Consider the following 16,346-nt stretch of genomic DNA (forward strand, 5'->3'; position numbering starts at 1 on the left):
ATAATAGTATACCTCTTAATAATTGTATTTATACACTAGATACATATATTGCTTTTAAATATATTTATTCAGATAATATTTTTTAAATTAAATAGTTTTAATTGTGTGACCAATTCTACTTAAAAATAAAAACCGTAATGTTATATTATATAAACTTAAATTAATTAATTAGTCATACAATACGAGTTAAAAACACAAAATTACAATTATTCCTAGCGTATATAATATTTTCATTAAGATCAAAATTGTATTAATAAGAACTTAGAAGACAACTAATTTTTGGTTTAAATTGTGAAATTAATGAAATAATTATAAAAATAATAGTACCTATAATAAAAAATAAAAATAAATATTATGATATTATAATTATAATTTTTAAATTAATATCTGAGTATCATGATTCTATAAGTATTAGGTATCATAAAAAAATAATATTGATATTAATAATTTAAATAAAATATTTATGATACTAAATTATATTATACTATTGTGCTATTTTATTTTTATTTTTTATTTTCCCGCGGCAACTAAGGCCATTGGGAAGGGGGTAGTACAGTAGGTTCTTATGGAACTGTAAGTTGGTTTTACACGTAAGTGAGAGTTTTTGGCGGAATTTCTATTGGGGCACTCGTAGGTTTCTGCCATGCGCCCATGCCCCGGAGTGAGGGATGGTGTGTTATTTTTATATGATATTTAATACTTATATAGAATCGTGATCAACAGACATTAATTTAAAAACCATAAAATCTAAAAACAAAATTTACAGGTTATTATGAAAATCGATTATTATTATAATGATATTTAAAGACTGCAATCTATCGTTGACTGTATTTTTTGTATTTTACAACATAAAAATATTATATTGGAGAATAGGTATGAATTTAATTTTCAATTTGTGTGTTTTCATTGATTTCTATATTCAGTTTTAAAGGTATAAGCTGGAGTTTGAACCTCCCCCATGACATCACTAACCTATGTAGTCTTGTGCGTTCGTACTTTATATAATATAACTCAAAGGAACCATTTTCTAAAAAAAAATTTTTTTAAGGGAAAAAAATAAACAAAATATATATATTTTAAATTGTATGTCAACATGCAATATACAACGATTGCATGCATTATCTGTAAAGATAGGTAAGTAAGATAAGTAAGATTAGATCTCTATCAAACATCAATGTTGATAATCTATCAAAATTTTTAAAAAGAAGGTGACAAAGTCCCAGTGATAAAAAACAAAATGTTCAACCCCCCCCCCATTGAAAACTCCTGAGTACGCCTCTGTGTGTACTTATATTATCAATATTACAAATTTAATGTATTAATTAATTTACTTAATCGATCATGACAATATTCCAAACGACTGAACAATTAAAAAAAATGTATTTCAATGAAATGCTACTATTTAATTTTAAATTACACTAAATAACTCAGCATTTTATTTTAAAATTATAATAATTACGTACTGCAGGGACGTGCCAAGAATCTCATTTTTCTTCTTTTTTTTTTTTTTTTGAAAGGGTGGCTTATATTTGAGTGTAAAATATTTAACTTATAATCAATTGCTTCATGAAAAAAAACAACAATAACAATAGCCAGCTGACAGTTTGGTGAACACCCTCGATATCGTCATAATAAACATAAACATTATGTAATTAGAATTTCTACATAGTATGACCACATTACTCATGTTTTTTTTTTTTTTTTTAATACTAAGTTAAACAAATTTTGCTTAGCATTAGCACAGTCATAGACAAAAGTATTTGCAAAATATAATATACACTGATATTATCACAATTGTTGTTCAAAAACCCATCATCACCCACCACACTCGGTGGCGTGTGTGGAAATTTAATTTGGGAGATAGGCGTATTTCATAAACCGGAACAACAAAAATGTATTAATTTTTAGATTTTAATATAATAATAATAAAATATAAATAAAATATAACTGAGGTGAAAATTCATTCTTCTGGCATTTATAGAAAATTATAATTTATGACCTGTTGCATTATTCTACCGATTTGAACACCGACTTCATATCTATAGAGTAAACAGTGACCACGTCAAAAGCCAGACAAAAAAAAGGCCCACGAAAAAATATATACATCGCTCTTAATACGTACAACTATGATCACACTAGAATAATAAGAATAAGAATTTTTACGTTATATTATTATAGTTTTATCGGAACTCCTGAGTCACTGCACTGTTTTAATCACCCAGTAACTATTATATTATTTTAATGACAATCGGCTACAGTCCAGCATCAGATATTTAAGTGGATGAACAATTTATAAATATATATAGTACTTAATAGTATTACAGCGTACATTTGTTTGTATAGTAGTATTAAAAGAGACTGTGGAACACAATAACGAACTTTTAAGCTCATAATCTATTATGAAGCGTTGAATTCCATAATTTATAACACTTGATAGAAAATTAAATTACAGCAAAAGGATTTATAAAATATCTTAGACATTTATGAAACGGTTATTCGATGGATTTAAAAAAATATATACATATATAATATAAAAAATATAAACTTTTTTAATCGAATTCCGTCTTTCTACATTAAACTTTTATTTATTATTAACGTTCACGTTTTAAAAACATATTAAATTAGACGGAATTACTGGTTGAAAAAATTAATAATAATAAAACATATATGTATAACCGTATAGTTCAGTAATAACTTTGCCCGACTTCAAAACTCGCGTAGACTTTATATTGGATAAAGTTCCGTTTAATACAATACAATAATTAATACGTTTAGATGTGCGTTAGCTGCAGGCAGGCAGACGTTTATTACGCGATAATAACATCGTTATACGTGTGTGTGTGTGGGGGGGGGGGGATATATAAGAATATATAGGGAGTATTAGGATGTATGACGCACGTGACTTAAATTTAAGAGCCTGGAATGATGAAAGAAAATAATAATATAATAAACTCCGACGACGACGTTTCTGTTCTGCCGTCGGTAAATAGTGCGAATAATTAGTTTTCGGGACTAATGAAAATCGTTGTGTGTACGATATTTTGTCAGATTACCTGTGCGCGTACATAGTATTAAAATATATTTTATAAAAACGAGCGCCGCAGTAAAATTAGATAATAATATTAGGTACATAAAATGACAGAAAGGGGTTTTACAGCAGTCGTTAAAAATGTAAACGGAATACTGTAAAACCGAAGCGGAAGTAAACGTGCGGGCGCTCCCGCTAGTTTGATGAAGAATTATTAAGTAAGATAAATTATTACATTCTCGTCGTTTATCGATTATTCTACTCATTAAAACATTGTGTTCAAGCCGTGTATAAACGGTTACAAGGATGAAGGAAGCCCCTAGAAATGGTTACGGTGTTATTATATTATGCACAAAGATTATCATAATTTAATAGGCTAAATTATTATACCACACGGTGAAAGACATATCAATGTATGAAATGTTTCCATAGCACAAATTATAGCACTATCCGGGGGCAGGCGTGTACTGGCCCACCGAGACCCTCTTAAAATTTATAAGACCTGGGACCCCTACCAAATAGGTACCAGTTTCATTTAAATTCAATAATTTCATTATTTTTAAAAATTCTAATCGAATAATTAAAAAAAGAAAATTACATAAAGAATAAATAACAAATTTCGTTAGTAGATTACTGATAAAATGATAAATGATAGTAAATTTGTTGGTGTACTTGCTTTGATCATCGACTAAAAATATACGTGTTCATCGAAAACAAACATTTTTTTTTTCTTTAAAATGATGATAAAAACTATAGATAAAACATAATGCGAGTACACGGTATCAGGAAACCTTAAATGATAAAGTAAGATGATAAATAAATGGCCGTAGCCGTTTTCCTCCAAAAACGAGATACTGTTTTCCTCCACTGAGTCCACTGTCCATTTTCCTCTAATAAATAAAAAATAAAAAAAAAAATAAAATATTCAGTATAAATAATTTATGCATAACAAAAAATAAATAAATAAATTTACTATAAGTATTATATATTTTTTTATACCTATAAGACATTTGACATTTCTGCAACAAATGAATACCTATATAAAGAAAAGAAAAATTAGATATAATATGAATAATTATTTTAGTTTTTGTAATTGCTCGGACTAGCGTTTTTCGATAGGTACCTGATATATTATATAGTCGATACCAGAATTTAATGGTCAACCAATAACCGCAAACTGTGATTCTAGCCTCAGTATATCTTTACAAAATGGAACGTAATACCACAACACTAGCTAAAATATTGAAGGAAACTATTCATGATTTTAGTCGAAAATAATGTGGAGGAAAATAGAAACCAACCTTTTTTTTTTTTTTGTGAAGGAAAACGGTATCTCGTTTTTAGAAGAAAATGGAACCACCTGAATAAATAAATAAAACTAATTTCACAGGTCAAGTTTAAGTCAAATACGAGGACAATTATTTTCGTATTGTTTTATATCTATTGCTCGAATACCTACAATGTACAAAATATAGTACAACAAACGTACAGCGCCTATTAGGAGAATTGCAGGCCGCGTGTAATATAACCGAAACGAAAATAAAACGACGATGGTAAGTAATCAACTGGACCCTGGTAATACATAGGTGGGTGTACGGAGAAGACAAAAAAAAAACACCGTCGTCAACAACAACAAAAACACACACACGCATATTATGACCATCCGACAGAATTTATTGTAGTTAACCTTATTGACTTTAAAACCCTGCAACAGCAGTACAGCACGTAAATACATATTATGTACCAATATAAGACCTAATCGTAAAATATATATATATAGGTACCTATATGCCATAATGAAACGATTGCCTCGTAGTGGTATGTATTATACTATTATATATACGGTCGCCTGGTATTTACCATAATAATTGAACGGCGCGTATACCTGCAGAAATGAGAACGACTACACGTGCGGCCGTTTACAAAATAACTATGTATATTACACTTCATCACTGTTATTAGGTACCTCCTGCCTATATAATATATATGTATAGAATTGAATATCGTCTCGTGGATCTATATACACGTACAACCGCGAGTGACGGCGGTATGTCTCGATTCGCTATATTATCGTAAAACGATTTCAATTTCGAACAATATAAATCGAAAGCTTTCGAATTCAACGGTAGGTAGTCATTAATAAAATAAAATAAAATCACCGACCGATGAACAAACGAAACAGAATTGAATTCAACGGTCCGATGAACGCATTTATGATTTGGTATTCAGGCTTTTTCTTTTTCTTTTTTTTGAAAAACTAAACGAATACGTGGACGGCAAAAAAAATAATCCTGTACATACACGAGTGAGACGGGTATTTTATTTTATTTCACTTGGCGGCGGAACACAACCGGTAGGTATTCATGTCAAACACAAAATATTCGAGTTGAATTCGAATTTAAACGCTTTTAAATTTTAATTAAAACGAATCCACTTGAACGATTCGAAATTGCGACATCGTGTATTATAATATAATAACGTCGTCGTCATTAAACCGAATTTGAAATCCTTAATGATGCAATGATACGCGAACAGAACGTCGTGCAAATATCTATAACACATACTCGCGCTTCATGATTATGTAGTCATAATATTTATAAACATTATATGAAAATTATTATACGGATAATATTGCATGATATTTTAATGTAATACGCGTAATAGTTGATAGTTCTAATTATCACAAACAGTAAGTTTAAGACGCATTTTGTAAAAAATAATGCACACTAAATATGTTGTAAAAATACTAAATGTTTATAATAATTTATCAATAAGACATATATATATATATATTACTAAAGGTTAGGTTAGGTTAAACTAACAAACTCACTAGCGAAGTGTAAAATGACAGCACAGACTCACAAACCAATCATTTTTAAATTTAAATATTTAAACAGTGAATTTATTATTAGTACGTATAAACAAAATGATGTACCTATACATCTCTAGATTATTAAATTCTGCACGTACGTAAATTCTGCGTATATTTTATGTTGGAATCCCATATTGTCAAATGTACACAACAAATTGAATGACTCACATATCTATACATTCATGTAGGTATGAAATTTATAAAAAAGATTTTAAATAAAAAATAAATAAACAAATAATTATAAATTTTAAACAGTGTCGGCCTGGTACTTAAAGGACCCCGGATGAATTTCTTCAAAAGAGCCCCCAAAAATGTTATTTCATAAAATGATAAAAAAAAAATGCTTTATAAGTAGCGAAATATTATATTTTCAGTAATAATTAGTCAATTCGGTATATCTTGTATGCATGTGTGTATACCTACTACGGACTGAATGTATATCGAACACATAACATAATACAAAGACCAACGGTATCATTTTATAACAACAACATAAACAATCATGAATCATGTATTAAAAGTACTGAAATATCAAAGGTTATATGTTTCGTTTAAACGATTTTTTTGCTAAACATTGTATTATTACCATTTTATGAATTATTTTTTTCAAAAAAAATCTAAGTTAAAAAGTTGTGCTATTGACGTTAAATATAACAAAGGGCCACGATATTTACAAATGTTACTTTTGCTGTTCGTTTGATTCAACAAAAACTTTATGCTTATATGACGCAAAAATAATAATCATATTGACATTAGCGTAGGTAGTCAAAGTCGTTGTCAATTAACGGCAACAGGCTGAACAAAAAATATCTGATACACTTATCAACCAACGGTTTCATTTCACTTAATGTGGATTTTTGCAATATTTCATATTATTATAATTCAGTTAACCAACAGAACTATTTTTAAAAATGTTGAAACTATTATTATTATTATAGTTTATAAATGGCAGAATACAAAAAAAAAACATCACCGGAACGAGTGGAAAATTCAAAATAATGGTGCGCAAGTACGTATGCCAACGAAATGAAAGTTCGCACCTACTTTTGGAACGATAGGCCCCCAATATCGATTTTTCCCTATTTTATTATAAATTATATCTATTATTAAAACAAATATGCATAGCACCAAACAACGTTGCGTGTAAATGTTCACAAGAAAAAAGCTGTTAAAAATGTCGGTACCTATATATACATAGGCACAGTGGTAAAAACATACACTGTAGCGAGTTCGGTTAACGATTTCCTGTGCGTGTGCAATATAAAGAACGACTACGAATGGCGTATAGGGTGTACCAGCAACTGACGTATTTTCAAGCCGAACGAGACGATCTTTTCAAACCGTGAAAAAACACTTTCGACCGCCCTGTAAAATTTAATACGGACTACTTAAATATAATTTTATGGTTGTTACCTATAATATTTTGTAACGTGAATTAGTGTACGGGCGAAACCGCTATCGCTAGCGGCGAAAAATAATTGGACGGAATTATTCACGGGAAAAACGGGGCGATGGGGTGTGGGATTAGAGATTGGACAAAGCTGGATCCTGCTGCAGGAGGGGGTAGTTGAGTACATCTGCGCCACCGGAGACTTGCGTCCGAATATTGTTTTCCAGATGTCTCCCCGAACAACGACACCCTTGCGCGGCAGGTTAATATATTATCATGTTATGTGTTTGTACACGGTCTGCACGTATATATTATTATCAAGACACTGCAGTACGAGGTCATCCTTAATATATATTATACAAGCATCATATATAGGCGTGCAAACGATATATGCGGGAATGCGTACTTGTATATGCCCCGAAAATTGGGAGACCTTTTTTTTTTTGAAAAAAAAAGCATAATATATCATGAACAATTTTCCCGAAATAACTCTTTTTAGAAAAAAAAGATAATAGTATTTGTAAGTACTGTTGTATAATGCGTATCATATAACATGAACGTTATGATTATTAAAAAAAAAAAAAAAAAACTATTAAATAGGTTAAGTAAACGTGTATGCAATGGGTAATAATATTTAGTATTATTTCTTAGTCAGTAATTTTTAGCATATGTAGCAAAATAGAAAGTAAGTTTTGCCATGATTATAATATTGTGTAGGTATAAATGATAGGACTAGAACAATTTGGGTCCTTCAGTGGTGATCGCTTGATGCGGTCACTGTGACAATTTTGGACAAATCAGTTAATAAATTGTTACCCTTTAATTATTATGTGTTTAAATAGTGTAGGTCGGAAGCGATATGCGTATGTGACAATACCATCGATCTATGTTCACGGTTTAATAATTAGATATATGACAAGAATTATGAAAATATATAATCCTTTTCAACAAATACATATTTGATTGATAAAATAATAAGTTTCTATTATTCCACACAAAAAAATGAAAAAAAATGTAGAAAAACCCATTATTTTCCACGTAATATTAAAAACCATGATTTCTTGTTATGTTTGAGCTTGCTCGTTATTTTTAGTAAATAAAAAAATAAACATCAGTGGTATCAATACTATTTATAAATATTTTTCAAGGCAATAATATGAGCATTTATATTTTTGCGGAGCACATTAATTTATTGACCACATAACCTGCGACCTAAGTCTGAGCACGCTCTTCTTATGACACGCGCATGTTTATACTTTTCACAACACTATAATTTGGTATAGAAACAGCTAGACCTTCAAAAGTTTCATATGATGACTTTTAAAATTCTGTCACGTCGTTTCTTCATTCTTCAGAAAAGTCTTTTCTGTCGTTAAAAGCGAAATGAAAATATAAAGACAACATAAAACCCGATCAAAACTATCGGAATAAGCCCCCAGCCTAACGTTATTAACGCAACAACGATTTTTATTATTTCTCTATATGTAATAATAAATTCGAAAAGCAATAATGATCCTAGAAATTTTTATTACCATTATAACCAATCAATATCTGATGAACAATTAATTACCTAATTAACTTAAATTAATTTTAATGGGCATACTATTAATTTAATTTAATGGCTTTATTAACTTTCGTCAAAATGTACATTTTACAAAATCCTACGTACAATATTTCGTAACACGACACATCGAGATAATATTATTTACTTCATAATTTAAAGTAATCGAATTTATATTATACCTCAATCATTCTCATCCTAAATGATAATTTTTCTTATTTATTGAATATATTGTGTAGACTTACTGAACTTACTTTGGACTATCCACCCGTTATGTACATACACATATTTCAAATAAATAATACCTATTGGCTATTATAAACCTAACTTATGTTTCGGTTTTAACGATTTCGTGATGTTACAGTATTATACGGGATTGGTTATATAAACTGATTTTTTAATTATAGTGTGAAAAAAAATATTCTATTGGTGTAGAATATTTGATGTATATTTGGTTAAGATCTTGATCGGAATACTTTTATGGGGCCGAGATAAAAAAAAAAAAACTCACCTCAATGAGGGCTAATAATATTGAGCAGAACGAAATGAGTTTTATAAAAATATACAGGTACGATTAAAATACAGCAGACCGGCTCGTGAATAATATTCTAGTCTTAAATAAACTTTAGACCACCGCCCGTCACCTCCGGATCTACGTTGGTACGTTATTGTGTAGTGTGCATCGGATTGAGATTTTTGACGTTCCAACATGAAATAAAAATAAATTTTCTAAAATTTTTCTACAAATGTATTTTTTTCTTAATAATTAATTATGTATATACGTCGATCAATGCTTTTATGCAAAATATTTAACAAGTATCTAACAACTAAGGTATTATAAACGTAGGGTGGACAATTTGAGTCACCAAAAAAATCTCAAGTCTTAAGGCCCTGAGTGAGAGGGGGGGCCTTGAACTGGGATTATGCGCATCGTATATCAAATATTATGTTACCTATACCATCATAATATATTTCTTAATAATTGCGTCACGTGATCGGTACGAATTAAATATGATGTGGTACGCGTATATAAATAATGGAAATTTCAGTGGTCTGGGGACGAGACATTTTCGGAACAATTTTTTCGAAGAGACCCCATCCGCGAGTTGATACGCGCAGGATGCGATTAGAATATTATCATGTCGACCTTATTGGATGTAAACGGCAAGTGTAGTTCTCCTACAGCACTTACCGTACTGGTTTGATTTTATGTACCTACCGCGGTAACATTTTGAACATGTATACATGCATAATAATATTATTATTATTATTATTATACGCTTTGGCCTAAAATCTGAAAAATGCTTTGCACGCAATCGCTCGTGGCCCTTAGTGACGTAGCCCGTAGGTAAATATATATTCTGTAAGTAAAATAATATATTTTAATATCGCGTGAGAGCACGGGGCTATCTGTGCAAATAAGTTTACGTACAACACCGCTAGAAGTGACCGACAAGCATAAACCTAACAATAATAATATCATATACCTACACACAATACACGAAAATGGTTAAATCAAACGGACGTCTGATTGTAAACAATGAAAAGGTCCGGTTCGACGATAATTATGGCGCTCGTCCGACCTATATGCAGCGATGGAATTTACGTATTAAGTCTCCGTTGCACGCGAAACATTACCTATTATTACGATCGTTTAGTGCACTACGCACGACCTATATTATGTATTATAATAACCGCTAATGGCTATACGCAAAGGTCGGTAAAATCGGACGAAATGGTTTGTAGTTAAATGTTTGCAAATGCGCGTCCACACGCGTCTCCGCGGGCGAGAGGCAAACCCACAATGGCCAAAATGTGCTCTGATATTGGACGATTTGATCGTCTGACTCTTGTGGATCGAAGCAGTATCTACTTTTACGTAAACACTAAAGACAATGTCGGTGTTCAGAGAACAATAACGAAAAAGTAGTTATCATTATTTTCGACTCTGAGCCGAGTAATTAATGTATTAATTTTACTATGGTATTGTGTGCGACGTGTGCGTGATCTTTAAATTTTTTCTTATTCTTTTTTCTGTCATCACGTTTTAAATCTTACCACACCAATAAACTCATACTTTTAAGTATGACGAGTCCAAAATCTACTTAAACACGTTGGCTACCAAACTTGATTTTAAAAATATTTTTTTATTTACGATGAGTATTACCCGTGACTCTCAAAAAATATAAGTTTTCTTGGTTATTGAATTCTACATAACTTTAAGAAAACGAAATACCTGAGAGTTACCAGCAACTCACACGATACACACATAATGACGATTTGTGAGTCCCCCGTGACTCTCATGGTACATAACCAGAGATCGTCAAAATTATATCTATTGCATCATGGTGTGAGACACCCGTGATACTCATGGTAGCCAACGTGTTAATATATTTTATTGAGATTTTGTCAATTTAATACGTAACAAGAAAACAAATATTTAGTATATTCTTTATGGGTCCCACGTGACATCACGATTTTGCACAGTTAGATAGCAAGACCATTATTCTGTTGGATTAAAAAATCGTACCTTTTAATACTAATAATAAAAAACAAAATGTTACTGTAGGTATGCAAACAAAATATATTTTATTGAAAAATTCATCATAATCATAACGAATGTGTTAGTAGCCAGCTAGTACGCAATAATATTATTATAATTGGCCAGCATCAGTTGGATTTTGATTCCGTTTATTTTTTCAAACACCATTATTATTATTATTATCTATTGATATACCAACTTTATATACTTGGGCAGAGATATACTATTGTATTGTAATATTTTGACGAGGATTTATATTTATCGATTTTAAATTTTAATTGAAAGGTAGTCTTTTTTTTCTGATTTGAGTGATCAATGTGTACCTATTGCAATTTTCAATGATTGTGTGTGTGCGCGCGTGTTAAATTATTATACGGACATCGTCACGTTGGTATTGTTTCCGACGTTTTCCGAGTAAACTTTGATATCTCCAATCTGCAGCCTTTTGTCGTGCATTGCATACACAGGTACATCATCATGTGTACGTAACTATATCCATAAAGAGTAGGTAGGTAATTAAAATTGGTTGGATATAATATCGCGTACATAATATGAGTGTATGGGTGTGGGTTTGGATTTGGGTGTGTGTGCGCAGTGCGCCCCAAGGTAAATCAGATAATACCACCAAAACCCTCCTCAGACTACGCATTTCCCGTTAAAACACGAATCGTATAGGAACAGGGTACAGCTCTATAATAATAACAACACTACGATCATAGTATACAGCCAACTCGCGATATAACGAATAAAACTACCGGTTCCTTGAAAATATCGCGGTATAACGAACAAAGTTATGTATTTATGTCCCCCTCGATGTAGCGAAGCGTTTTTGATCAAAACTCTCGCGATGTAACGAATTTTTATAAATTTGAGCTTTCTATTACGAATTTTTAATTTTAATTGAGATAAGATAATACATGTCTCTAGTGTATAACTCTATGAAAAATATATAAAAATAAGTATGTTGCTATTACCACATAATAGATTACGAAGTTTTTCTGATGATTATCATGCGATAGTACACTCAAGTACAGTATCGCAATTAAGATAAGACTTATGTCGATTAGTGGCTCAACGCAAAATATAATATATTTTATACATATGTATACGAATAATAAAATTATTAAATAAATATGTACATACATATTATGTATTTATTGTACCTATTTGTATTTTATTGATTTGAACTTTAAATTTTTGTTTTAAATCTCGTTATAACGAATTCAACTGGTATATTCTCTTGATATAACGAACTTCGATGTAACGAACTTTCGATATAACGAATTTTTTTTCTCGGTCCCTTGAAATTCGTTATATCGCGAGTTGACTGTATTATGTATATATAGGGGGTCCCGCGAGGATTTACCCATTGCATGTGATATCTCCCGAAATAATGGATATTATATCGAAATTCTGATTTTGTAATAAGAATCACAGGGATAAGAAATACAATTATTTCAATTTATTTCAATGTTTTGGTAACAAAGTTAAAAAATTAATTTTTTTATTTAATTATTCCCAAAAAAAATTAAGAATATACACTTTAGTTTCGAGAAAAATTGTGAATTATTTAACATCGTAGTGCTATTAAACATGTGACCGACGCGCCGCGCGTGTTCTCTTATGGCTGGCCGAACACTTTCAGTGTGCATAGCTATAATCACATTTTATTTCTTCAAAACTAGAAAAAATATCAAAAATCAGAAAATTAATGAAGATAAAATTTTGAAAAGTCAATATTTTCAAAAATATCGCAATGGGTAAGTCCTCGCGGGACACCCTGTTTATATATTTTTGTGCCCGATCTAAACAAGAGATAGGTACACAATAGTGTTTCGGGAGATTTTTAACTCTCTCCTATGCTTCCGGATGTCTTTTAAAAATTGATTTGTATTGTTTATAGTTTATACGGACTTATAAAACCCACCTATCTTATACAAACTAGATTGAACAATATGATTTTTGTTTTTTATTTTAACTTTTAAGTTAAATTTTTAGAAGAATTCCATTGCAAATTTATCTTATAAATCTAAACGACTTTCATCAATTATATTAAAATTTTTAGTGTTTTTAAGTGAAAAACGTTTGGGTTCTTTTTGAAATATATTTATTTAGGCAGGTATAATAATAATACACAGAGTGTAACAGAAAGACCTGACAAATAAAAAAAAAAATAAAAATATGCTAATTAAATGTATGACAAACACTGTTAATATTATATGATAAGTAAATAATTTAAGAAATATACTCATTTCAGCAAATTCTCAAAAATCATATTTTTTTTAAAGTTATTACATTCCAAATTAATTTAACCAAAAAACTATTGAATTTAAAAAAATTCTAAAAATGAACTACTTGACTTAAATAAATTTTTTTACATAAAAATTGTTCTTATGATCACAAATAGGCTATTTTGAATTTATCCAAAAAAATTTTATTAAATTAAATTTTTTTTTTATTTTTGGTACTAAAAAATAAATATTAAATATTAATTTGAACAACAGTTATTCCAAAAGTCAATTCTGTCTGTTACACCTTGTGTATGTTTTACACAAACTTAACTTCAACTGATGAAAATTCATTATTTAAAAATATGTTTTCGCTTTTAAATTCAATTTTTAAGATACTCTAGTTTAACATCATGTTTAATCTAACATTTTGATTATTATTTTTTATTTTTGTTGTAAATTACTCAAGAGGTGAGGATGACATTGGATGATTTATTTACATAATATATGCCTAAGATATAGTTGACCAACGATGAACTTAAATTATGATAAAATAACTGACAGACACTAACTGTTGGGAATATTTTATTTAAGGCGTTTGTTCGAGTTATCAACGCTCAATGCTCATTAATTTTTCTGTAGATTTTTAAGCTTCAAATTATTTCGAAGGATTGATCGAGTTGACTCTCGAGTCAACATTCAAATCTTCTTTATACAGAAATTCATACGCCAAATTTTGGTTAAGTTTAAGAAGAAACAAAAGTTATGAAGATTTGAGTGAGAGAGCGAAAACACTACTTTTAACCTTAACCACTACCTACTTATATGAGTAAAATTTTCATCATAACATACTCCAACTAAAACAAAATACCACGAAGAACCTAACCTCTGACTCAGACTGTCAAAAATAAAACCTGACATTGAAAAACTGAGCTAAAATAAGCATCAACATACAACACATCAATTAAAAACAAATTTTGAATTTTGTTTTTATCTATAATATTTTAATATCAACAGTCAAAATTATAACAATTTTTTTTTAAATTTATAAATGTATTATTTATATTATTTTAATTTATCTTCTACCAATAAAAATATTTAAATTTTTACTTATTGATTACATTTCATTTTTTTATTATTTATAAGTTAGGTAGTAATTAATCTTAAAACATAACAAATTAAATAATATTTAAGATTAGAAAACATTACCACAGTAGTAGTTTTTTAAATGCAACCAGAAAACCAGAAATCAATTAGTATTAGCATTAAATCAAAATTTCCAATCGATAGAATGCGTTTAAAAATGCAACACAATTGAAGTAAAGTGGACAGGCATATTTTAACGATAATCATATATTATTATAGTGTCGTTTTGAGGTTTCTGCAGGAGATTTATAATATTTTTATGTATGTTATAATATTATAATGTATATAACATCAAACAATTATTTATCGTTCTTTATCCGATAAAAACCGAATATTATTTTAATCCAAACAGTAAACAATGAATTATCGTCTGCGGGTCGCATTAAAAATCACTTAGTACGTTCGTATTGTTATCAGGAAATAAACGTATAAAAATGTATGAAAAAAACTTCCATATCGCATAGTATTAGTCACTGAATTTAATGACGATCAATTATCATAATATTTTCACAACAATATATAAATTGTATTACTTTAAAAAAAAATGGTTTAGATAACTACAAAAAAAATGCTAGTAAAAAAATAAATATTTTTCTCAAACGTTAACTTTTTTGAAAAATAAACGTTGTTATTATTTAATCGTATTATCGTATTATTAAATTATGAACCATGCGTTAAGTTGAGTTTCACAATTATAGTTAATTAATTAAGTACTTATGGTCTGAGCCAGAAAATATGTTTTAAAAGTGTAGAGCGTAGAAAAAAAAATTGACTTTGGTATATTTCTCGAAAATTCCCTTCAACCGAACAATGTCGTATATTATTATATTAATCGTAGGTGGTCAACATCCAAATATGAAATAATATACGAATATATCATTATATAATATAATATTCATTCTTGACAAAAACCCATTAATGTAATATAATTATTCAAACTTATTCGTTTTAATATTATAATTAACTTTTAAAAACGTCTGGTTAAAAATAATTACTAGCCGGAATGTGCCACGTCTGATATTTGGTAGGTAAGTAAAGCAATTAAATATTTTTAATTAAAAAAAAAAAGATTAAAATACTTAAATTTTCCCCTCTATACGCATACTCCTAAACTATACCCGTACCCAAGTACAATAGTCAGTAAAATCGCATAAGTATTATGAATATTATTTCACTATAATGAAACTACTTACCTGGATACCACCTTGACTGTTACAATTGGTTGGATTTCTAGATTCTACTTTTGTACGGATAAATTTCATGAACTTCCAAATAAGTAAGGAAGGTACACTTAACACAAAGAACTTTCAATAATACTACTCGAGTGTCGAGTACACCATATTAAAATATTATTAAAAAAGAAAGTCAAGAGTCAGAAAAAAATATGATAATGCAGATTTCCATCGAATTCAATAACCTTTGAAAACCAGAAAATTCAGTTTTCATATACAAGGTATACCAGAAAAATTGAAAATATTTATAGATACTACTGTTTACATATATTTTTATACTTACATATAGCAGTAACGGATAACACTGATACGAATTTATAAGTTAAAACATTTAATCACCTAATTTA

Source organism: Diuraphis noxia, unplaced genomic scaffold, assembly GCF_037042655.1.
Source record: "Diuraphis noxia isolate RWA-SAM2 unplaced genomic scaffold, SU_Dnox_SAM2 contig0005, whole genome shotgun sequence".
In the NCBI taxonomy this organism is placed as follows: Eukaryota; Metazoa; Arthropoda; class Insecta; order Hemiptera; family Aphididae; genus Diuraphis; species Diuraphis noxia.